Genomic DNA, 13,223 nt, shown 5'->3' with positions numbered 1-13,223 from the left:
CTGCTGTCTATCATGAAGAGTTTCATCAATGTTCTCAACTTCATTATTACTGTCAGTGTTTTCCTCATCATTAACTTGGTTATGCTCATCATTAACTTCTTCACATTCTTCAGTTTTACTTAGAGGATTAACCCAATCATCGTTAAAGGCAACATTACTGTAGAATTTGTTATTCTCCTTGAGACACAGCAGTGCATTTCTAATTTTTTGTGCCTGTACAAATTCATATTTATAATGTCCTTTGTATGTCACTTTTCTCTTCAATTTTACACGAATTATAAGATCAGAATTTTCAGATCTTGGTAGAATTTCAGCTACATCTGTTATGTTAGATGGAACACAAGTGACTGGTCCATGAACACCGTTTTGACCTCCTTTTGGTAAAGACACTATCCTCATGAATGGTATATGCAATGCAATTAAATGTCTTTCCAATGAATTTAACCTTTCTAGTTCAGAAGGAACTGGATCCAGTGCCATATTATTAGCAACACACTGTTCTGGCATTTTCCCACTAATTATCTTTCTGTGACACGTGTAACAAATCCATAAACAACCAACAGGATCAGCTCTATGTGTACAGTGTACACTGCAACTCTCACTGCAAATATGTAAATACTTTTCTGTAATACATCTTTCTGCTAGACATGCAACTTCAGGACTTCTTTTGAAATATTCATCTTTTCTGCATTTCATTACTTGATGTTTGAAAAGAACCCGATGACAAACTGAACACACATATTCAGGACCTGTGCTTATTTTATGTTTAAACTGCTCAATTATGTATTCAATTTCTTTTCTTTTATTTTTTTCTGTATGTCTTCTTTCTGCATTTCTTATTTTAACTGCATGACGATATGAGCTGTCTGTTTTGTATTTACAAATACGCAGTTGCTTAACATGTTGTCTATGTTTATTGTCTGTTTGGTATTTGTCCACTTTACATGTTTTCACATTTGCTCGAAATGCCTCATCAGTCTTGTATCTTCCCACATAAGACTTTTTCACATTTTCTCTAAATGCCTGATCACTCTTGTATTTTTCCACACTTGACTTTTTCACTTTGTCTCTGAATTCCCGATCTGTCTTGTATTTGTCTACACTTGACTTTTTCACTTTGCCTCTGAATTCCTGATCTGTCTTGTATTTGTCTACACTTGAGTTTTTCACTTTGCCTCTGAATTCCTGATCTGTCTTGTATTTGTCTACACTTGACTTTTTCACTTTGCCTCTGAATTCCTGATCTGTCTTGTATTTGTCTACACTTGACTTTTTTACTTTGTCTCTAAATTGCTGATCCATTTCATATTTACATTTACTTAATTGTTTAACATGGTTTCTATATTCTTCATTTTCAGAGTATTTTTGTACACTTTGACTCTTTTTGTGTTGCTTATATTCTTCAGTAGATAAATATGCCTCAACAGCTCTTTTTTTTATACAGTGTCTGAACTCATTGTCCTCATGGTATCTTTTTGTAATGTTCAGAATTTTCTTGACTCTGTATTGTTCATTTGTTTCATATTGTCTTTTCTGAATGTCAATTTTACGTCGAGTTGTTGCATATTTAGAATGTAATTTCCCACAGCTACCTACACACAGTTCACTGCAAACATTATCACCTGTTTTTACACACATTACCACTTCATAATGGCTCTGATTACAGTGTTTAAGATAAATTCCAGTATGTTGAGTGTTAGTACACTGAAAATTATCATGTGTAGAATACTTTAGCCATTTATTATCAGTGTATGTGAAAATATTGACTCCCAGCAAATCTGCAGCAGCTTGAATTTCTACCTCAGTGGCCCAAGTTCCAACATATTTAACTCTGCTTTTAGTAATATAATCTGACACTGAACAGTATTCTTGCCTGAGCTGATGTGCATAAGTATCCTTATTTCTCTCCATGTGTGTAACAACAGCACGTCTGATTTTTCTGTGTTCTCTCTCACTGCCACTAATAGCAAAAGCGAGTGATCTGAAAAAACAGTTCCCATCACCGGTGATGGTTTCAGTTTCACATGGTTCACCCATGTACACGGCTTTATTCAGCTGTTTATGATGAGACTCATTATAAACTAGGTTTAGTTTTAAGCATAAGTGTTTCTGTCTCTGCACTGTTAAAGGCATGAACTGAAATCTTTCGGATTGAGACACATCCAGAAATATGACGTCATCGTTTGTACTAACATTCTCATTGGCAGCAGTAATCACTGGTGTTTGCTTCTTACCAATAGAACTCATCTGATCATGTGACCCAAAAATACATTCAGTGCGACACGCTTTGCGCTTACCTTGTTCACTTTCACCATGTCCATCATTGCGGCTTTCATGACGGTTGATTTCTGTCACCTGTAAATCTGCAGTCATTGAGGTGTTTCTTGCACACACTTCTGGCATCATGTCTCTGTAATTCACAACTAAAACACCAGTCACTTCAAACGGCTGTCTGTCTGCATTTAAAGACGTTCCCAGTCTGTTAATGTGATGTACAAGATCCTCCATGTTAGCATAGTAAGATAATAAACTTTTACCTGAATCCCTATCCAGCTCACCTTGTACATTTCGGGCATGTGAATCAAAAACTGCAAACCATGAATTGCTTTTCATGATAGCACACGTATTCTGCTTTACAGTGAATAAACAGAAATCGTATAGTGACAACGCAGCAACTATTGCTTCATCATGACACATGTACAGATTCTGCATTTCTCCATAATCATTTACATTAAACAATCCAGTAAATAGCTCATCACTATAACACAATTCAAACTCTTTATCATGTACTGTATAGTGTGTAGGCATCTCTGTAATCAGTAGGTGTCCTGAAGCATCATGGATTCTTCCTGCATCTCTAATACTACTGTACAACTGGTCTCCATTCACCAAAACATTATCTACATCTGATGTGGCCCAGGTAATCAAATTTTTTAGTGTACACATCATTATGGCTGTGACACTGTTAGCAACACATTGTCTATTACGATTTTCACCAAACCTTGTGTGCCCTTGATGAAAAGACCCTCTTACAGCCTTTTCATCATAGGGAGGCCTAACCCTGTCAGTCTGAGCCACAGCCATATCTGCCACAGCACGCCTATGTGCCATCCTCTTCTTGGCCGCTGCTGAACGCTTAGAGGCTTTAGTACACGGCATCTGTAATATACACAGTAACACAGTAACAGTTTCATTAGAAAAAGAACTGTACCACAAGCAATCTATACAAGCACATAATATTTATGATTACACTCCATAAACCACACTACTAACTACAACTATAATACATGACAATTTTGTCTATATAGTATAAATTCTATGTGGGTTTCCCATTATTTTGCCTATAGTGTGTACATTGTATATGGTTGTCAAAAACACATTTTACACATAAAGAAAACATGTTCCACATGAGTGAACATGAGTGAATTGGTCACAAATAAACTTCAAATGATAAGTACTTTCCTGAAAAAAGACAGCTAATGCTAATAACACTCAAGAACAAAACAGGTTATATATATACACCCTATACTTCAGCATAGGAATATAAATGATATAATACAGCAACATTACTCCACGAGCAGACCTGAGTATACAAACACAACAAAACATAGCAGTCTACAACCTGCAGCTCTGTCATCTCTCTGCAACTAGGGTTGCCTTGTGTAATGGTATGTCGGTATACCATGGTATTTAAATATGATGACAGTATATTAAACACGTAACGTGATGCCATGTGCCACAATTTCTGCCTTAAAAACTGGGACTGCGTCCAACACTGTATACATCCATACTGAACAATACGCAAAATAAATATTCGCCAGCATCTACTATGTCCGAATTCACAGAACACAAAAAACAGTGTGCGACATGTCACCGGATTCCCAAATTCTATACTAGATCCACTGCAATTTCATACCATGTAATCATATTACACTATCAGATCTCGTGGAATCCCATAATACAACCGTAGCACCGCAAGTGTTTACATCAGAGGGGGAAAAAACAGATGTAACGGTTTACACATGAAAGTAAAAATAAATTGCATGTTTAGCTAACCATATATGTAATAAAATAAGAAATAAATGACAACTCCTAACACACCAGTTTGTGCATAACAAGAATACTATTAACACCTAAAATAAATTAAAAGAACTTCACAAACATTACATTATTTTCTCCACTGCATCTACCTTATACCGTAAGTTAAAACTACCTCAATGGATTTATAGAACACAATTCAGCTTCTAAATGAATACATGCGTCTTTTATATAAGTAAAAAGCTAAAAGTCACTTCAGCAACAACACCAATAATTACTGTTATGTGCAAACAAACATAACATATTAACACAATAGTAACCAACCCAACAGTAAATATGATTTACTGTGTCTGTAAGTCCCTGTGTATATTGTAGTGTAACAGCACAATTGACTTCATGATGATTACATTCCTTACTCAACTACAACAATGAGGTGTTGCCCATCTCCTTTAGGTAACACACCCCCACCTCTGTGTATAGGGTGTGTACAGGTAACAGTTAAGCTAAGTGCCCAATCACATACCAACACTTAGCAAAATTGATTAGTAGTAGATTATAATTACATTCCTTTCTAAGCTACAACAATGAGGCTTTTGCCCATCTCTGCTAGATAGCAAAAACATGCTTGTAAACCACTTCAACTGTGTTAAAGAATGAGCATGTTAAACAACCATCTTTATAGTAACTCACTATATTATTTTATGTAGTTAAAAGAAATTATTGACATGCACTCAGTAGTTCAGTGATAGAATAAGTTTCTTTAATTTAAAATACTATAAAAAAATAAATATTTATCGCAAAACATAGTTAAACATGATAATGTCTTCTAGGTTAGAAACATATTCCAACACTTAGCAAAATTGAGTTGATCATAATTACATTCCTTTCTAAGCTACAACAATGAGGCTTTTGCCCATCTTTGCTAGATAACAAAAACATGATTGTAAACCACTTCAACTGTGTTAAAGAATGATCATGTTAACCAACCATCTTTATAGTAACTCACACACATTATTTTATGTAGTTAAAAGAAATGGTTGACATGCACTCAGAAGTTCAGTGATAGAATAAGTTTCTTTAATATAAAATACCTTAAAACATGCAGAGAAATAAGATAATAAAAAAGAACTATGCCATAGCTTGAATAAACACTATCTGTAGACTACATCCTCTGCTCAAGTTACTAAGCAACAACAGCAACAAAAATTACAGTTATGTGCAAACAAACATAACATGTTAACCCAATGGTAAGCTGACAAAAAAATAAATATAATCTTTATCACAAAACATAGTTAAACAGGATAATGTCTTCTAGATTAGAAACATGTCAACCAAACAACAACTAACATTAGAAACACAAACTTAGTAAATCAGAGAAAAGAATAGAAATTAAATAATACCCAAAGAAATAGCATGACCAAACAAAGTTTACATACCTTGGAAAAAAATCTCTGTAGACTAAAGTCTCTCTGATGAAATCACTCCAACAACAGCAGCAGAAATTCACAGTGAACTTCACTTCAAAAAACTTTTTAAGAAGATTTAAGAAGACCAACATTTGACTAGCTATATAACATACCTACATCTAGTTGACACACCCCAATCCACTCCTCCACACACGCCCACATCTAATTGACACAACCAATCCTCTCCTTCCATCACACACACACACATCTAGTTGACACACCCCAATCCACTCCTTCCATCACGCCCACAGCTGATTTATAAAATGAATAAGAAGTTGTAACCATCTATGCAGTCTACCTTTAAATCATAGCCATTTTATATAATTTTTTTTCTTCTCTGAAGCCATTGACATTTTTGCTTTTTTAATGCTATTAAAAAATAAAGTCTCCCAAGCTCCCTTACATTTACTGAAAACTTGCAACTTAATCACACACAACCAACTTTCATGAAGTACTTCATAATAGGCACAGTGTCCCCTCTTCTGCATGCCAACAGTGTGCTTTGTGTAACACTGTTCTGTGTGCTGTAGAGTAAAAAAAACTGGGCTGGGTTTCATTGCCATATTGAATTTGTATTGTACAACTAAGGCTATCTCCTGTCTTACACTAAGACTACCAGCATTTTCATACAACTCCTTCTACCAGAGACTGCCAAATAGCAGTGCTGGAGTAATTTGCATCCCAATAGGCCATCTTCTTTTGTTATGTACATGCAGCCACTACTAGGTAATGCTAAACGGGGTGATTGGTGATAGAACCAGGTACCAGGTGAACAGAGATGTGTGTGAAGGGTGATAGTGTGAACTATGTTGATCCATTGGGAAGAAAATGTTATTTTTTAATATCTGCTGTTGTTGCAGCCATTAAATTGAAATATGCCAGTACCAGGTAACAATGAACAAGGATGGGTGTGATGGGTGATAGTGTGAGCGATGATTATAACGATTATGTGTGTGTCCACCTCCATGTAGATAAAAAACCACGTCACCACACATTTCACTTACTTTGCTGACTCAAGGCAAAGATGGCAAAGGTTTACAGTACACAGCAGGCTTTGGACATGATCCTCAACCATGTCAACCATGTTCATTGTTCAAGAATATTATATAATAATATATATATATTATTATTGTATTTTAACTTAAACAAGATAAAATGTCTTGATAAGAAGCTTTTACTAAGGTTTTTATGAATGTTTAAGTAAAAAAATCTTTTTCAAGTACCTGAGGGTATTTTGTATAAATGTATGTAAAAATATCTTTACCTATTGGCAGTTTTCCAAAAGACAAAGAGACTCCACCACCTCCAGAAAAGACAGGTTGCATGGAGACACACAAGTAGACTTAATTCTTGTGACTGTAATGGCCTCATTCACATAACACTAGAGGCAAGAAGGGCTTTTCACACCTGCCATTCGCAGTTCTTTGGGATTTAAAGATACGACTTCCAAATGGCAGACGTTTGGTAGTGCTCGTTAATCAATTGTTCCTGACTCCAGCAGCAAAGGTGTAACTCTTCTTTGTAACTATGATAATAAGGCCATCAGGTTCAACAGTTGTCTGGTCAGAAGTTACACTCATTTCTTTCAGCAAATTAATGTAAGCTTCTCCTGAGTATCTCTGCCCACCTCACACCTGCATTATAACAGTGTACTTTGGATAGCAAACTATCATTTAAACTGATCATATAGTAACTTACTTAATAAATAATTCATTTACATTGTTCAAAGAAGTCATGCTGAAATACATTCTCATCACTAAAAATAGAACTTACTGTATAACAGACTTCCCATTCCCCAACTGCTTATACCACAGCAGTCCTAACATTATACATATAAATTATGCAAAATTAAACTTTAGAATTGCAAGTAATATGTGTATTAAATTATTTATTTTTATTATTCCTTTACTTTAGATTATTTATAATGAATCTAACCATACTCATTAATACATTTACACACTTCTAACAATCACTTTTAATGAATGTGCATCTTAATAGCAATATTTTTATGTGTTCCAAGTCTTTACCAATATGCACACAGTGATGTACCACTAATGATCATCAAACCATATTTCCTGTTGCTCTATTGGTAATTGTATAATTATTCAAATACTATGTATTCTATACACCAAAATAAATGAATTAATTCAAATTATATTAATATCAACAGGTCATTTTATTTTTTGTGGATGGCATATGAACAGTAAATCGACAAAAATTCCACAGGAAATGCTTGAAATACTGAAACAGATGCAGTTTCCCTTGCCGGTTCAAATGTAAACTATCTACACTGAATAAACCAGCCCGAATGTCTCTCCCAAAAACAAAGTTCTTCCATGTTCGCAAAAAAACCATATTTTGACGTTCTCTACACCATCGCTCCAACAAAACATTGCAACGTTTCACTGTATACTTTGTCTTCTTGTCATCAACCAATCTAGGTAACACAGATGAAACAGCAAAATACAACTTGTCCTTAAAAGATGAAGACATGCAGTCCACCAAATCTGCCATTCGTTGAAGTACAGTATCAGCTGAAGCTCCATTTGCCACATCATTTGTCCCAATGTGGATGACAACTAGAGTATCACCGTTGATCCTCTTCAGATGATGCAAATGCTGCTGAGCAGAACGCACCAATGTTGTTCCAGGATGCACCCAGCAGTAAGCATCTGTAAAATGTTGATCAATGCCACGGCACATTGAATCCGTGAGGAAACAAACATTTAGACCTGAAATAAAAGAAGATCACTGTTACAACCACATAACTTTATTCTGCATGGTTAAAAAAAATGACATACAAAGTTTCCTTAACAAATCATAAAATATTACAAACCTCTAGGAACAGAAAACTCCTTATCTCCAAATCTGGACACAACCAATTCCCTCATGTCACCTACAAAACAGAGAAGTCCACATATTTACATACATATCTAACACATTTACATAAATGCACAAAACAATTCTTCAGTAAACTTTTATACAAGTAAAAACCTAAAAGTCAGTTCCGCAACAAGAGCAGCAGAAATTACTGTTATGTCCAAACAAACATAACATGTTAACCCAATAGTAAGCTGACAAAAAATAAAATAAAATCTTTATCACAAAACATAGTTAAACATGATAATGTCTTCTAGGTTAGAAACATGTCAACCAAACAACAACTAACATTAGAAACACAAATTTAGTGAGTCAAAGAAAAGAATAGAAATCAAATAATACCCAAAGAAATAGGACGACCAAACAAAGTTTACATACCTTGGAAAAAAATCTCTGTAGACTAAAGTCTCTGTGATGAAATCACTCCAACAACAGCAGCAGAAATTCACAGTGAACCTCACTTCAAAAAACAGATTTAAGAAGACCAACATCTGACTAGACATATAACATACCTACATCTAGTTGACACACCCCAATCCACTCCTCCACACACGCCCACATCTAATTGACACAACCAATCCTCTCCTTCCATCACACACACATCTAGTTGACACACCCCAATCCACTCCTTCCATCACGCCCACAGCTGATTTATAAAATGAATAAGAAGGTGTAACCATCTATGCAGTCTACCTTTAAATCATAGCCCTAAGGTAGGATTTTTACATCTGCACCTTTGACCTTCTACAAGCTACAAGTACAAGACCCTTTCAAACTACTCAACAAGGTAATACTGTTATATTATTTCATTATGCTACCCAAAACTCTACAAAAATGTATTGTAACAAACCTGTATCATTTAATTATTCCTAATGTCTTTTTCATATTTCTTTGTAGATTATAATTTAGGAGTGTAACAATACACCAAAGAACTTTATTAATGTTTTTTCATGTTTCACATTGCACATTTCACATTGCCCACATTGCAAATCTGTATTATTACATTATCCCTAATTTTCTTTCATATTTGTTTGTACATTATAAACTAGGGGTGTAACAATATGCCAAGGAACTTTGATAATGTTTTCCCATGTTTCACATTGCCCACTCACACTAAACTAAACACTAATGCTCAAGTTTACCTTCCTTTTAGAAAATGTCCAACTTGGTTTCACCATCTAAAATTCCAAAGATCCAGGATCCAGAGGCGAACAGAATCCGTGACAGATTGCAGCTACTTGTTGTAAGACACATTTAATTATTCTAAAATTATACTTTTAATACCACTGTATATCTGCACACATCTCACATGCATACAATTTTTGTCTCTGTTATTGACAGTACAAATGCCGTGACCCAACAACAAATAGAGAAGAAACAGCACAGCAACTTTGTACTGTGTCCACCGATATTATGGCAATGATATCGCGATTTAAGAAAGTAAATGCTGGACTTCAGCAAACAGTCAAAATGTTGCGGAAAGAAAGAGAGCAACTTTTAGAAGAAGTCACACAAACCAAGGCAGCAAGTGAAGCACTAGCTGCAATAGCTGACTTCTGCAAGGATGGTAAGATGTTTATGTAACGTGAATTCAAATTCAGTTTAACATCCCATCACATGAATCACCTATTAACAAATCAAACTTTCTATCCTCTTCAACAATATAGAACAACAAGACACATCCACACAAAAACCAGACCCCCCCCCCAAAGACAAAGAGCAGGAAGATGACAGCTTGGACCACGAAGACAGTAACTAACTGTCTTCCTATTTGTATTTGTATTTTAAACTAATATATATATCTAAAAATATATTTTTTAGATATTTTATATAATTTTTCTTCTTCTCTGAAGCCATAGACATGTTTGCTTTTTTAATGCTATTAAAAAATAAAGTCTCCCAAGCTCCCTTACATTTATTGAAAACTTGCAACTTAATCACACACAACCAACTTTCATGAAATACTTCATAATAGGCACAGTGTCCCCTCTTCTGCATGCCAACAGTGTGCTTTGTGTAACACTGTTCTGTGTGCTGTAGAGTAAAAAAAAAACTGGACTGGGTTTCATTGCCATATTGAATTTGTATTGTACAACTAAGGCTATCTCCTGTCTTACACTAAGACTACCAGCATTTTCATACAACTCCTTCTACCAGAGACTGCCAAATAGCAGTGCTGGAGTAATTTGCATCCCAATAGGCCATCTTCTTTTGTTATGTACATGCAGCCACTACTAGGTAATGCTAAACAGGGTGATTGGTGATAGAACCAGGTACCAGGTGAACAGAGATGTGTGTGAAGGGTGATAGTGTGAACTATGTTGATCCATTGGGAAGAAAATGTTATTTTTTAATATCTTAAAAATGTTGTTGCAGCCATTAAATTGAAATATGCCAGTACCAGGTAACAATGAACAAGGATGGGTGTGATGGGTGATAGTGTGAGCGATGATTATAACGATTATGTGTGTGTCCACCTCCATGTGGATAAAAAGACACGTCACCACACATATTTCACTTACTCTGCTGACTGAAAAGCAAAGATGGCAAAGGTTTACAGTACACAGCAGGCTTTGGACATGATCCTCAACCATGTCAACCATGTTCATTGCTCAAGAATATTATATCAAGAATATTATTCTATTTTAATTTGAGTAATTTTGATTTGTATTTGAACTTAAACAAGATAAAATGGCTTGATAAGATGCTTTTACTTAGGTTTTTATGAATGTTTAAGTAAAAAAATCTTTTTCAAGTAGCTGACGGTACTTTGTATAAATGTATGTAAAAATATCTTTACCTATTGGCAGTTTTCCAAAAGACAAAGAGACTCCACCACCTCCAGAAAAGAGATTACATGGACACATACAAGTAGACTTAATTCTTGTGAATGTAATGGCCTCATTCACACAACACTGGAGGCAAGAAGGGCTTTTCACACCTGCCATTCGCAGTTCTTTGGGATTTAAAGATAGAACTTCCAAATGGCAGACGTTTGGTAGTGCTAGTTAATCAATTGTTCCTGACTCCAGCAGCAAAGGTGTAACTCTTCTTTGTAACTATGATAATAAGGCCATCAGGTTCAACAGTTGTCTGGTCAGAAGTTACACTCATTTCTTTCAGCAAATTAATGTAAGCTTCTCCTGAGTATCTCTGCCCACCCCACACCTGCATTATAACAGTGTACTTTGGATAGCAAACTATCATTTAAACTGATCATATAGTAACTTACTTATTAAATAATTCATTTACATGGTTCAAAGAAGTCATGCTGAAATACATTCTCATCACTAAATATAGAACTTACTGTATAACAGACTTTCCATTCCCCAACTGCTTATACCACAGCAGTCCTAACATTATACATATAAATTATGCAAAATTAAACTTTAGAATTGCAAGTAATATGTGTATTAAATTGTTTAATTTTATTATTCCTTTACTTTAGATTATTTATAATGAATCTAACCTTACTCATTAATACATTTACACACTTCTAACAATCACTTTTAATAAATGTGCATCTTAATAGCAACATTTTTATGTGTTCCAAATGTTTACCAATATGCACACAGTGATATATTTTCTGTTGCATTTTGAACTTATATCTGTTCATGGCATGGTGGTTCTCATTTTATATTGTTCACACACACACACACACACACACACACACACACACACACACACACACACACACACACACACACACACACACACACACAATTCTACCTATATGTATGTAGTTTGTATGAGTACATATGTATGTATATGTACAGTATGTCAATCATTCCAGTCATGTCAATCATGTCAGTCATGTTTTGCCAGTCATGCCAGTCATGTTATGCCAGTCATATCGCTCATGTCAATCATACATGGCCACACACTCACACACTCAGTCTCTCTCAGACTTTCTCACCCACATTCCCCCTCCCACTGTGTGCCTTAAGTAAACATTGCTCTGGCCACTTGTGTCTATAATACAGGCACACACACACATACAGACACAAGCAGGCCTTCCTACAGCATTCACAATGACACTTCCCTAGCCAGTCATGTCAATCATATCAATGCACACACATGCACAATAGGTTACACATACACACTGGCCTAGCCATATCTACTATGCCTTCCAAATGGCAGAAGTTTAGTAGTGCTAGTTAATTGCTCCTGAGTCCAGCAGCAAAGCTGTAACTCTTCTTTGTAACTATGATAATAAGGCCATCAGGTTCAACAGTTGTCTGGTCAGAAGTTACACTCATTTCTTTCAGCAAATTAATGTAAGCTTCTCCTGAGTATCTCTGCCCACGGTCCTAGGTCTGCACCATCATATGTCCAATAGCTGTCAGTACACATTTCACAAGCTTTACAAGCTTTACATATGTCAAATGACCTGAAACTCACATGGCATGTTCAGGTACACACCCTCTAAGACATACTGCGGTATGATGGCAATTGCACCACTAGGTGGCCCTATATCACACCACATATATAACATCTCTCTCTATTACAAATGCACACACATGCACTGGCCTACCAATAGGTTTCACATACACACTGGCCTAGCCATATCTACTATGCCTTCGCCGCAGGCATGCAAGTCGGTACCTATGCCACTTGCGAGGAGCCCGCTCATTGCCGCTTGCGGCTATATTTTTAGGGTTCACACACATAGTGTGGGAAACCTATTGTAATTGCTAGAATTTTTCTTCTTTTTAGGGTTCACACACACATAGTGTGGGAACCCTATTGTAATTGTTAGCGTTTTTCTTATTATTATTCTTCTTCCCATTTTGCTGTCTATAAATGATACTGCAGCCTAAACCGTAAGGCCTAGACACA

The sequence above is a fragment of the Brachyhypopomus gauderio genome, chromosome 8, assembly GCF_052324685.1.
Source record: "Brachyhypopomus gauderio isolate BG-103 chromosome 8, BGAUD_0.2, whole genome shotgun sequence".
NCBI lineage: Eukaryota > Metazoa > Chordata > Actinopteri > Gymnotiformes > Hypopomidae > Brachyhypopomus > Brachyhypopomus gauderio.
This window is presented reverse-complemented; position numbering follows the sequence as displayed.